An 11,630-nucleotide genomic window follows, 5' to 3' on the forward strand; every position below is an offset into this window, starting at 1 on the left:
CGCATCTATTGATTTATCGGCCCTCTGTGTGTTTGGTACTTTGTATTTTTCATCACGTCACGTAACCTAGTTGTAGTTGGTCAATTAAGAAAGAAAAAAATAAATTATTTTTAACATCTATGAGATTAAGGATAGTTTATGGGACAGATTGTTTGATGTATGCGGCTTTTTTCGGTGAAGCTTCAAAATAAATGCTCCCAGTTTCTTGACAAACCTCTCGCTAAATAGATTATCTCAAAAGCTAGCTGCTAGCGTATTTGCATAATTTTCCCTGTTGTCTTTCAAGGCCTCACATTCTAAAATGACATGTTTTTATGTTTCCACTTTTCTGGAAGAACAAAAAATGCATACTTTTTCCTCCCACATTTCCTTTGGCCTTTTCCAGCGCCCTGTTTCACAACGGAGTTGATGAGAATTAGTCCTTAACTGAGCAATAAGAACTTTGGCTCTCCAAGAGATAATGGCCTCTATGTATGCTTTTGGTTCATGACTATGAGTGGGATTAAACACTTCAATATAGTATTTTTTCTTTCTTCCTAGCTCCTTATCCCAAATATGCTTGTGGAACTTTTCCATAACAAAAGTTTTTGTCTCTTTGTTGTTTATGAGACATGCGTTCAAGCAAATACCCAATTTACTAAACCATTTGTTATTTTGTTACATCCAAGTTTTTTTGCTCTTGCACAATCTATCATTAAAGACAACCTTAGGTCATCTACCCTCTTCCATTTGCTCAATTTTTTTTAAATATCTTATGACTCGCACCATAGCAATTGCTTCAATAGGAGCAGTTTCTGTTTCACTTAGCAAGATATCGTAAGGAACTGCACTTTTAATCTTAAATTTGTTTGTAATCAAACGCTTCTAAATTTTCTTAATTTGTCTCCACTGCATGTCGGATGTACTATTGGCCCACAGTTCACAACCATAGAGAATTACCGGAATCACTAGAAGCCCAAAAAGAGTTTGAGTGGTTTTATGGTCCCATAACTATGCCTCTCTACACCTATTTTGAAAAGCATAAAATGCTTTCCAACCCCCCAAAGTTCTTTTCTTTCTACAACCATTTCAACTTAGATTTTTGTTGAAGTCAATTTCGAGATATTTGTAGTCCGCAACTTCTTCCGGAATGTTGCCTTCAAAGTAGAACTTACGTTGGTTATGTTTTCTTTTCTTAGATAAGACCACTACTTTCGTTTTGCTGATATTGACTTGCATCCCCACAGTTCTACAAAAATGCTCAGGGGATAGTAAATGCTCTTGCAAACCAAGTATTGATTTAGCAATCAGAATAAGGTCATCTGCATACAAAAGAAGCCTTATAACAAACTTTCCCAAATAGATACCATCACCCCCTTGTGAATTTAACCACTCCTCAAGCTTGTCGATATATAAACCAAAAAGGGTAGGAGACAATGGGCAACCTTACTTGACCCCGATATCGCTTCTAAAACTTTCAGAAATGCCTGCTAAAGTTCTAATTTTGACTTTCACCTCTTCATACAACCTATGCACAACTGCTCTCAAATGTTTAGGAACCCCAAGTTCCTCCATTCTGTGCCAAAACTTATCCCTAGGAACCGAGTCAAACGTTTTTCTGAAATCAACAAAGCAACATAAGACTTCTTCCTTTTTCTCCCACACTTTTTCAATGACGTGCCTTAGAGTTATACAATGATCAACTGTGGAATGTTTAGGTCTAAAACCTACTTGCCCTTTAGCAGCTTATCTCTTTCTTCTGCCCACTTGCTCATTTTGTTTTCTAACATGCTTCCAAATAGCTTTGTAAACAAAGGGTTTATCATGATGGTACTATAATAGGAGGGATTATTGACGTCACCGCTCTTGAAAAGAGGTATTACCAGACTAGTTTTCCAATCTGTGGGGAGCCCTTGTTGTATGATGTTGTTGAAGATTTTTGTAATGTGAGATGAAAGAATCTTTGAGCCCCACTTTAGATATTCAGCTTGGAGTTCAACTAAGTATTTTGCTTTTCCAACACCTGACTTCTTGATACCCATCTCTACCTCTTGTACCGTGAAAAATTCAGTATCAGTGTTGACCAAGGGGGGAGGGTCAACCTTGGGAACCTACTCATAGAGTTGTGTTGCATAGGAATGAAATGTTTGAGTACCTTGTGACGATAGAAAACTAAGTTGATTAGCGCATTAGGTGATTTATATTTACTATGTTATGGAGTGTTTAATGTTGGGGTGAGTGGTATATGTTTTGTTGGATTTGAATCATCATCTTAATTGTTATCAATGATTAATGGAATGTTAGAATATCTTCTTTAAGAGAAAGACTAATAAGCTTAAAGACCAATAAATGAATTGGGATAGATGAATTCGAATTCACAATCTCTCATCTATGTTTATTTATTTAGCTATGTAGTATTCAATGTTGTGGCAGGTGGTATATAGGGTATTGGATTTGAAAGCATTCAAATCTAATGGCATATATATCATCAGTGGAAATATTAAATATTATGTAGTTAAGTGGATAGACACAGTCTAACATCTCAATTATCATTATATAAACTAGCATTTGCGCCTTAAGGTGCAAAGGGCATGCTGACAACGTTAAATTGAGGGCTGACTAAGAATGCCACGTAGAGTTTTCATAACCTCATTGAAATCTCTACAGTGTCGGCCTATAAATCTCTACAGTGTTAGTAAGAGGAACCTCACAATAAAAATGTCTTCGGCATAATAAGTTTATTGAGGTTTTAGGCGTGGATCATTATGATGTGAATAAGTTGATTGAGGTTTTAGATGTATTTGGACTCAATTTCTTGAGCAGTGTTATGTGAATATTCTTTTCAAAGTATTAGGTAGATTTGAACCCACAACCTCTCCATCATCATGATGTAAAAATAAATTAATAAAATTGAGAGTACACGTAAAGATTCTTTTTGTACATCTACTTTAACTCAAAATTTATTAAGTTTTGAGATCAAACTTTTAACTATCATTATTATTATTATTTTTAAATTTTTTCAACTCGATAATATAAGTCAATATTAATGTTACCTATGTTTATGTCGATAGGTGTTTTCTTTGCGGGCTTTGGGTGAGCAGAAACTGTTCACCCAACCAATAAGAGACATCCATTTTCGTCTTCCTCGCAAATTAAAATTTGACATGTGGGAGTGTGAAGTGTTGTTGAGGACGACAATTTGAACAATGATGTCGAACCCTCATACCTTGTTGTTGCGTCTGTATGAATTGTTGTCGTTGGTTTTCAAGAGTTTTTTATTTGGTTTGGGCTTTCCTCTCTGCAACACACAATGCCATGTCCACATCCAACTCCATGTCCACTGAAAGGCCCATGGTCGAATCCCTCTGCATGCATTCCAGGATGTCTTATCCAACTCGTCTGGTCGTCTTCTACATTACAGAGCTTTGACGTAGGTGCCAAACGTAAAGGTTCAGATTTTTTTCATCGTAAGTTTCAGATTCCCAATTTCCCAATACTATTTTTCACAATTGAGATTGATAGCTTTAACAATCTCAATGTTTGGGGATCTGGGTCCTCAGCGAACTATTCATTTACTGTGTGAAAAAGGAAGTGGGTCTAATCAATACTGGCTCTCTTTAAAAAAAATATTTGTAGTGGCAAGTGTATTGTTGAATGAAGTGAAGGAAGGTTAGATGGATCGATCCATGGAAGGACCTCTGTGAAACAAGAGCTCTGACATAGTTTTAGTGGTGAAGAGCTTGGATTCGATAGTTGTCTGTAGCTCGTCATGGTAATGAGATATGGGCATCAAGAAGAGAAGATTGATTACGTTTTCAAGATGGTGATTATTGGGGACTCTGCTGTGGGAAAATCACAACTGCTGTCTAGATTCTCCAAGGATGAATTTGGCTTGGAATCTCAAGCTACACTAGGCGTAGAGTTTCAGACCAGCCCAATATTCATTGAGAACAAGATGATCAAGGCTTAGACTTGGGATACTAGAAGGCAAGAAAAGTGGTATACAAACATTTTTTTTTGTTTCTTTTAATGCAATCTATTTTACTAGTTACAACATATATTAGTTACAACCTATATCAATAGACATAAGAGTTGCATGAAGATCCTCTTTGTATTCAAGTTCTAGACATGAATATATATGGCCTTGAACAAGACCCCAAGCAATAAGGAGTTTTCATGCTTTGAAGCATATTAATTTGAATTTTGACATGGAGTGTTTGTTGATCTTTGAACACTCTGAATTCTCCTTATTAGAAGTGTGAATTGAAAGTTGATTCCTCAAGAGTGAGAGTTGTGCATATCTTTTATTGAGGAAATGCAATAACATAAAATTATGTGGTGTATCATATCTCTTTGCAGCAAACCTTTGATCAGTTAAGTTTGATAGTAGTATATAAGTAATTGTATTATGGTTGAAACTTTGCCCACCAAAAAAATTTACAGATAAACATGGACACAAAGCAAGCCATGCTCCACTATTTCTCATTTTCAAATCTCTTTGCAACAAACCTTGATCATTTATGTTTAAAAGTTGTATATACGTAATTGTATTTTGGTTGAGTCATACCCAACAAGCATTTGCAAATAAGCATGGCCACAAAACAAGACATTGTCCACTATTTCTTCTTTTTCAATATGAAACACTTAACATTGAAAATTGTAGAGATGTTTGCTTTATAATAAGGTTCAGGTTTTATAAAAAAAAATTAAAATTTCAAGATAGAATTCACTTGAACTGAAATCAACAAAAATATAAATTTTATTGAGATATAGTTATCTATTAAGTTTGATATGCCCTTATTGACTGGTTTTGTTGGGAATCAAACACAAGCAAGAATCGGACAATCACAAGCGATTATTACATAGGAGCTATAGGGTCACTGATAGTCTATGATATCTCCAAACGATACTTGTTTGAGCACGTACCTCGATGGCTTGAAGAGCTGAGAATTCATGTAGACAACAACATTGTGATCATGCTTGTTGGCAACAAATCTGATTTAGGGAACTTGAGGGAAGTCCCAACAGAGGATGCTAAACAATATGTAGAGAAGGAGGGCTTGTTTTTTCTTGAGACTTCTGCTCTTGATGCCACCAATGTTGAGAATTCATTTCTCACTGTCCTTCGTGAGGTCTACAAGGTGGTGAGTAAAAAGGCCTTGACTACAAGCCAGGATGATGGGCCTAGGCTTAGGTCCATTCTGTCAAGAAGAAGATTGGCTTTAACTCCATATGATGATAATAAGGCTAATAGGGCAGGATGTTTTTATTCATAGTGATATTCATTTTCATAATTGGGCCTATGGCCATTCAGATTCCAGAGGAGAGGCTGACATTGGATGTATCTGAGGCATAAAAGATCATGACAGATCTATGATACATATGAGGAATACAAGATCAAGGGTTTTGATAGATTTGTGCTAGACTTAATTGATCCATGGCCTATAATGTTCACCTTCTTGTAAAGCAAGCCTTTTTTTTGAATTAATTGTTCTTTCACGGTAAAACTGATGAATATGTCATACCAAGTCTACTTTTTCTGTTAAATTCAAGTTGACAATTTAATACAAAAGTTGAAAGAAAAAAGAACAAAAGCAATAATTCTTATAAATGAGCAGGAGTTGGGAGTTGATTTATGCAACTGCAATTGCTCTTTATTGTTTTTAGTAGTATGTACAATTGATTTACTGCATATTTACATCTAGATTTCAAAAACTTGGGCGTAAGTTAAGTCTTGTTTATCCTAGTCCTCAACTTGTTTCAGGTTTTTCCATTGAGCAACATGCCATACTTAATGAAGGTCCTCCCATTTAAATGGTAAACTTTTCTTTTATATCCCTGTAAGCCTATTGTCGTATATGTATATCAAACTAAGTTGTTGCAAGAGCCCTAACGAAGAGTGTATGGAGCCAGAGAGTTGGTCTTGAGAAAGAGTGAGGTCGGTGATATTTCCACAAAAACCTAACTCTGTAGATATACATCCATCTAACTGGTATTCATCCAAACTAAGGGCGATCAAACTGCTTAGATTACCTAACTGTGCCTGATCATTGTATTATGTTTCAATGAAGAAAAATGGACTACCATGTTCATGATCAACCATAATTTGACCATATTTAACCATAGTCAACCATGTTCAAACATGGTTAAGCAAGCTTAACCATGGTCAAACATGGTCATCAAGTTTATCCATGGTCAACCTTGTGATGTTGTAGCCTAATATGTCATGCAAGGCCAGAGTTTCCTTCCACATTCCCCACTCCTCCTATTGACGTTCCTTTGCACCTCTCGGTGCAATTGCTAGTACACTATCTTTTATGTATTGTAAAAGTGCTTCTTAGCACACTTACACATATGAATATCTAGTTGTGTGTTCATATGGAGATCAGCATATGAGTCTTGAAGTATCCATGTGGAGGTGTGTGACATGATTAATGCAAAATTCCTTTTTCCTTACAAATATGATAAGAATACCATAAAAAAATTAGATATAATCAAAAATTCACAATGATTAAAGTTTTGTGCATAATGGATTAGAGTTTTTTTTGTTTATTAACAAATTCTTACAATTAAAGATAAATTTGCTATAAGGTTAAACTATGTTATTTGAGAGTATCTATAAGAATTCATTGAACAAATAAAACATAGAATGGGATGTGTGCAAGAAAGAATGGTCATGCCAAGAAAGGATGCAATAGATTAATTGCAGGACAGAAGTTGAAGTGACTAGAAATATAAGAGACAACAAGATGAAGGTTAAATATTGTGAGACAATGAGCACTCAAACTAACCCTTTTTCTACTGGATTTTGAAGCATGATTTTATTCTCAATTCCAACACTTACAATCTCAACAACCCAAATTTACAATTTCACCAACTATAAAATGCAATTGAAGTATATTTTGTGACCTGTTGATTGACCCAAAACATTAAAATCACTATTTAAACTAAATATTAAATAATTTCAAGAATTTTAGTTCTATCCAATTCCAATAAAATTCATAAAAATGGTGTGATTTGAGTACCCCTTATCAAATTCAAAATAAAGTTATACAAGTCAAAGATGGTTAAGTTAGTCATTGCAAGATAATTGGCTCACAAAGAAGGGTTGGTCTTCCATCAAAGTTAGTTCCCAAGATACATAAATTGAAGAAAAAAAGTTGTGAAAAGGAAAAAAGAGATGTATTGTTGAAAAGTAAAGTAAGACACTATAATGATCGGATACTAAAAGAAAAGATGACGATGAAGGAAGAAGATTGTTTATCACTACACTTAATCTCAAAGGAAAGAGGAAAAGTTCACTTCCAATACAACAAAATGAGTTTGAACTTTGTCAAAAGCTAGTGGATGAAAAAGGATGAGAAGGCCTTGCACTTAATCTCAAAGGAAAGAGGAAAAGTTCACTTCCAATACAACAAAATTTGTTTGAACTCTGTCAAAAGCAAGCGGATGAGAAGGCCTTGTAGGCTTGAGATCTTAAGAAATCCACATGCATATATAATTTTTCTACTACATTGACATAATTATAAAAGTGGAGGAAGTGCAGATGTTATATGTTTTAGAATTTTTTTTTGTTGCAATCATCACTAGAATTTTGTTATAATTTGTGGTGAAATCGCATTTTTGAATGCATAAATTTGGATTCAACACTCTCAGAAACTCTTATTACACTCAGAATGTGTGATTTTAACCATTAAAATAATAACATGTTTTGATTAGACTATAAAAATGTGTAAGATTTTTTTATCAATACATTGTAAAAAAATCCTATAATTTTATTTTACAAAAAAAATTACATTGATAAATACTTAAAGCATTGAAAGCCCAAAAATGATAGTCCATAAAAACTACCAATAAACCAAATTTAATTGCTATCTATTATGAGTGACTATCCATAAATTTTTGAAATTCTCATAATTAACAAAAATAAAACCATAAGGAGTCTGTCAAAACAAGTTGTCTTTAGTGCGACTTTTTGGAAGCTTTTCCTGTCTAATTTCTCTAAAATCCGAGAAGAATTTATTGAAATCACAAGTTTGATGGGAAAAGTTAATATATAATAAAAAAACTTCAAAATTACTTTAGCTGTTGACAATGGAAATCGAGAAAAAATGCTGAAATTCTCAATCGTCCATTAAATAATTAAGGAAAAAATCATCATAAATATACAAATTAGATATGCCCATTTCTCAAATTAAGTGTAAAGTAAGTTAAAACTATAAAATTATTGATTATTAATATTTTATCGTTCGCATTCTATCTTATGTTTTCAATTGCTTTTTTATTAATACCTTACAAAATTTAAAATCATAATAAATAACCAAATTTATTATATTTTTCCTTTAAACTAAATATTTGACTTTTCCACCGTATTAAAAAAAATAAACAAAATACATAAATCAAAGATAGCAGAATCGTGAGCTAAAAGTTAATATAATAAAATAGGTAATGACACATTGTTAATATATTATAATAGGTGAAGACACATTGTGACATATCCTTAAAAAATATATAATGTTAAAACATTTTTTTTGAAAGGTGTGAACACTAAAAATTAATATATTAAAATAGGGGAAGACACCTTGTGACATCTCCTTAAAAAAAGATGATGTTAAAACATATTTTTTTGAAAGGTGTGATGGATATTTTGGTTATTATATATTTTAATGTTTTTTATATTAGTTATTATTATTTTTTTGAAGGAGGTTAATGGTTAAATATATGTTTTTCTTTATAAGAAGTTACATGCCATGGGTTTTCATATATTAATTAGTTGTGATTTTAAATTATTATTGTAGGTATATTTCAAATTTTGTTTTATATTTTTGAAGAAAAATATTTAAATATGTTTTTTTGAAATATATATATATATATATTTGTAAGTTTAGTATTATTTATTCATTCATTCATTTTAATAATTAGGTTGGTATCAATAATTAGAAACGTTCAGTGGTCTCAATCTGCCTAATGGGAAACCAGGTCTGTTGACCACCGAACCACATTATACGCCATCCAAAACTTAAATAGTCTGAGTCTGTCTACCAAAGCCTTATAGGACTTATAGTCTGGAAACCATCTACTAACCATATAACTATAAACATAAATGCTACCTGACATATACATCAAAACATAATAAAAAATGATAACAGACACGAATCTTCCATCATCTAGTCATATGATGATTCCACCAAAGCGGGGTCTTTTACACTTGATTCTGGCAGTTCTGATTGAGGCAAACAAGGAATGTGGCGCTCAATGTGACCTAGGTGAGCGTTTTGTTGTTGGAGTTGGAGTTGAATCCATTGAAGTTCTTTTTGAATCTCATTGAGACGACGATCCGTATTCGTAGAAATTGTGAGAGAGGATGGCATAGCTTTTGCAACAATTTTTTTCATTAGCCAAAAAAGGTGTACAAATTGTTTATACAGAGTAAGGCGTCCACGGTTATGACTAGGGTTGGGGATTAGATCGCTCCAGTCATCTGTCTGAAGCTCTATATCAGCCTTCTGATAAAATTTTGTCTCCCAGGTCGAGATCAGTTGCTTCACCTGGGCTGGACTCCCCTCGTAATAGGTCTAGACAATGTTTTGCAGGATCTGGGCATCTGATTTTCGGCCGTGTTGGCGTGAAGGCTTAACAGAAGTCAAGCCTCTTTCTTCACCCTTACCAACCTGATTTGTACGGCCACGACCTCCACGCCCAGAGGCACCAACACCAAGAGGGGACTTCACCATGATGGATGATGTCATATCACCCTTCATCAACTTACTTGAACCTACCCTCGCTCGAGATCCAACATTTTGTGTAGAGGTCAAAGGGAGAAGCGGCTTATGAAGACCTAGAGTAACATCAAGACATAAAAGCAATAGACAATCAAAGTTATACTTAGACCGAAGAACATGGGCATCGCCTTTCTGCACTACACCACACCATGAATCGACAACCCGAACCAATACTTAGAGGAAAGCATGAATCGACCCAGAGTGTGAGGCACCTTTAGAGTTTTAACATTGGCCCCCTGCACTCCTTAACCCAGAGTCGACATACCTGGCCTAGCCAAAATGCCTTTACCCTTCCTTTCCACAGGGTTATCTATTGAAATTAAACTCAAAATTATGGAGCTCACATTCAACATGCAAAGTGAACATAGTAATTAAGACCCAGAACCCATGAAACATTCCCATACGAGATAGCAGAGTGCCATAAAAGACGAAGATCGACATAACATAGTTGAGAAAGCCAGTACATGCTATCACATAAACTTTCCAATTCACCATTGTTCCTTTTCCCTTCCACACGCAAGGCGCATAACTAATGTCAGCCCCCAACCCAGGGAAAAAGATAAGTAGAAGAACATACTAGACCAATTGCGTCATCTGCTTGCCAAGACCAACTGTAATAGAGTTTCCTCCCCACGCTCCAGGCTCCTCGAACTAGAACACTATTGCCTTAGACCTCCGAAGATACCTGTAACACCAGATTGAATGTCAGCTATATGGGTGCATGTATTCCCCAACTCCCACCACCTGGAGATTTAAGGTGTTGCCAAACCTCACGTCGTGGATCTGTTGGGGGCTGTGGTCGTTCATTTCATTAAGGTGATGATTCATGTGAGGGCGTGGGTGAGGCCACCCACTAGCCCTTATATTAATTTGATTGAACATATATATGATCCCTATGCAGATCCCTAGTTGGCTCAAACCCCCATCAAGGGTTTTTTGAAATTAATATTTAAAATAAATATTAAAATAATAAGCATTTTTCCTTTTGGCTAGGGGATGGATGTTCTAGTTAATGAACTCCACTAAGGATGTAAATGTTTTGTTTCATGATCATTGGTATTGGGGCTCTTAGGCCCTTTTCTTGAAAAAATGGATTATGGACTTTGATGCTTGTTCCGAGTATATAGAGGTTTTCCCTTGTCGATAAGTCTCCTAGGACTCCTTGTCATTTTTTGGTCACAGGAGGTCTTTTATGAGATTGGGAATTGCCCCAGCTTCTATTACGATGCAAACTTCTCTTTTCACAATTCAAGGTACAGGGGCATGGTCGAAATCCTTGTCGGCCTAAATGTTTTCCAAGGCCTTCCAAATTCCATCTGTATTCGTTGAGGTTCTTCAGTTTATAGCTAGGAAGTGGACTACGAAGGCATTTCTTTCAAGTGTGGGCATTGTCATTCATATGATCACCTTGGTTCAAACTACACATAAGGCATAAAGGGGTGGCGTTGGTATTAAAAGGACACTCATAAATGCTCTCCTAAGGCTTTGTAAACGGTTTCGTTACAACTATCCCTGCATTCCTCATCCCAGGAAGCGACAGTTGGTCAAAATTTGGGGATCTTGTCTAAGCTTCCTTCTCTCTCCAAATTTGTGGAAGCTCCTCCAACTGGTTTAGGTTAATCGATAGGTAAGCCCATGCCTCCTCACTTTGATTTCTCTTTGAATAATGCTAGTCATATGGTTCTAAACTTTGTCCTTCCCATCCCTAGCTCTTCCCATTTAGCCAATCATGACTTTCTCTCTAGTATTTCAGGGCTCCCTCTCTCTTCTCTCATCCCAATCCCCCCCAAAACCTTTGCCTTGAACCTCTATTCCAAACCCCCTGTCTTTTTTTCCCACACCCCCACTCTGATCTAACCTTGGTTTTCC

At 35.2% G+C, this 11,630-nt stretch overlaps 1 pseudogene; it reads left to right on the top strand.

Moving 5' to 3' along the window:
- Positions 1-3,748: 3,748 nt before the first annotated feature.
- LOC149200157 (ras-related protein RABA4d pseudogene) lies at positions 3,749-5,255 on the top strand (annotated as a pseudogene).
- The last annotated feature ends 6,375 nt before the right edge of the window (positions 5,256-11,630 follow it).

The sequence above is a fragment of the Pinus tabuliformis genome, chromosome 2_1 (assembly GCF_031772625.1).
Source record: "Pinus tabuliformis cultivar Carrire ecotype Pingquan chromosome 2_1, CPIR1, whole genome shotgun sequence".
In the NCBI taxonomy this organism is placed as follows: Eukaryota; Viridiplantae; Streptophyta; class Pinopsida; order Pinales; family Pinaceae; genus Pinus; species Pinus tabuliformis.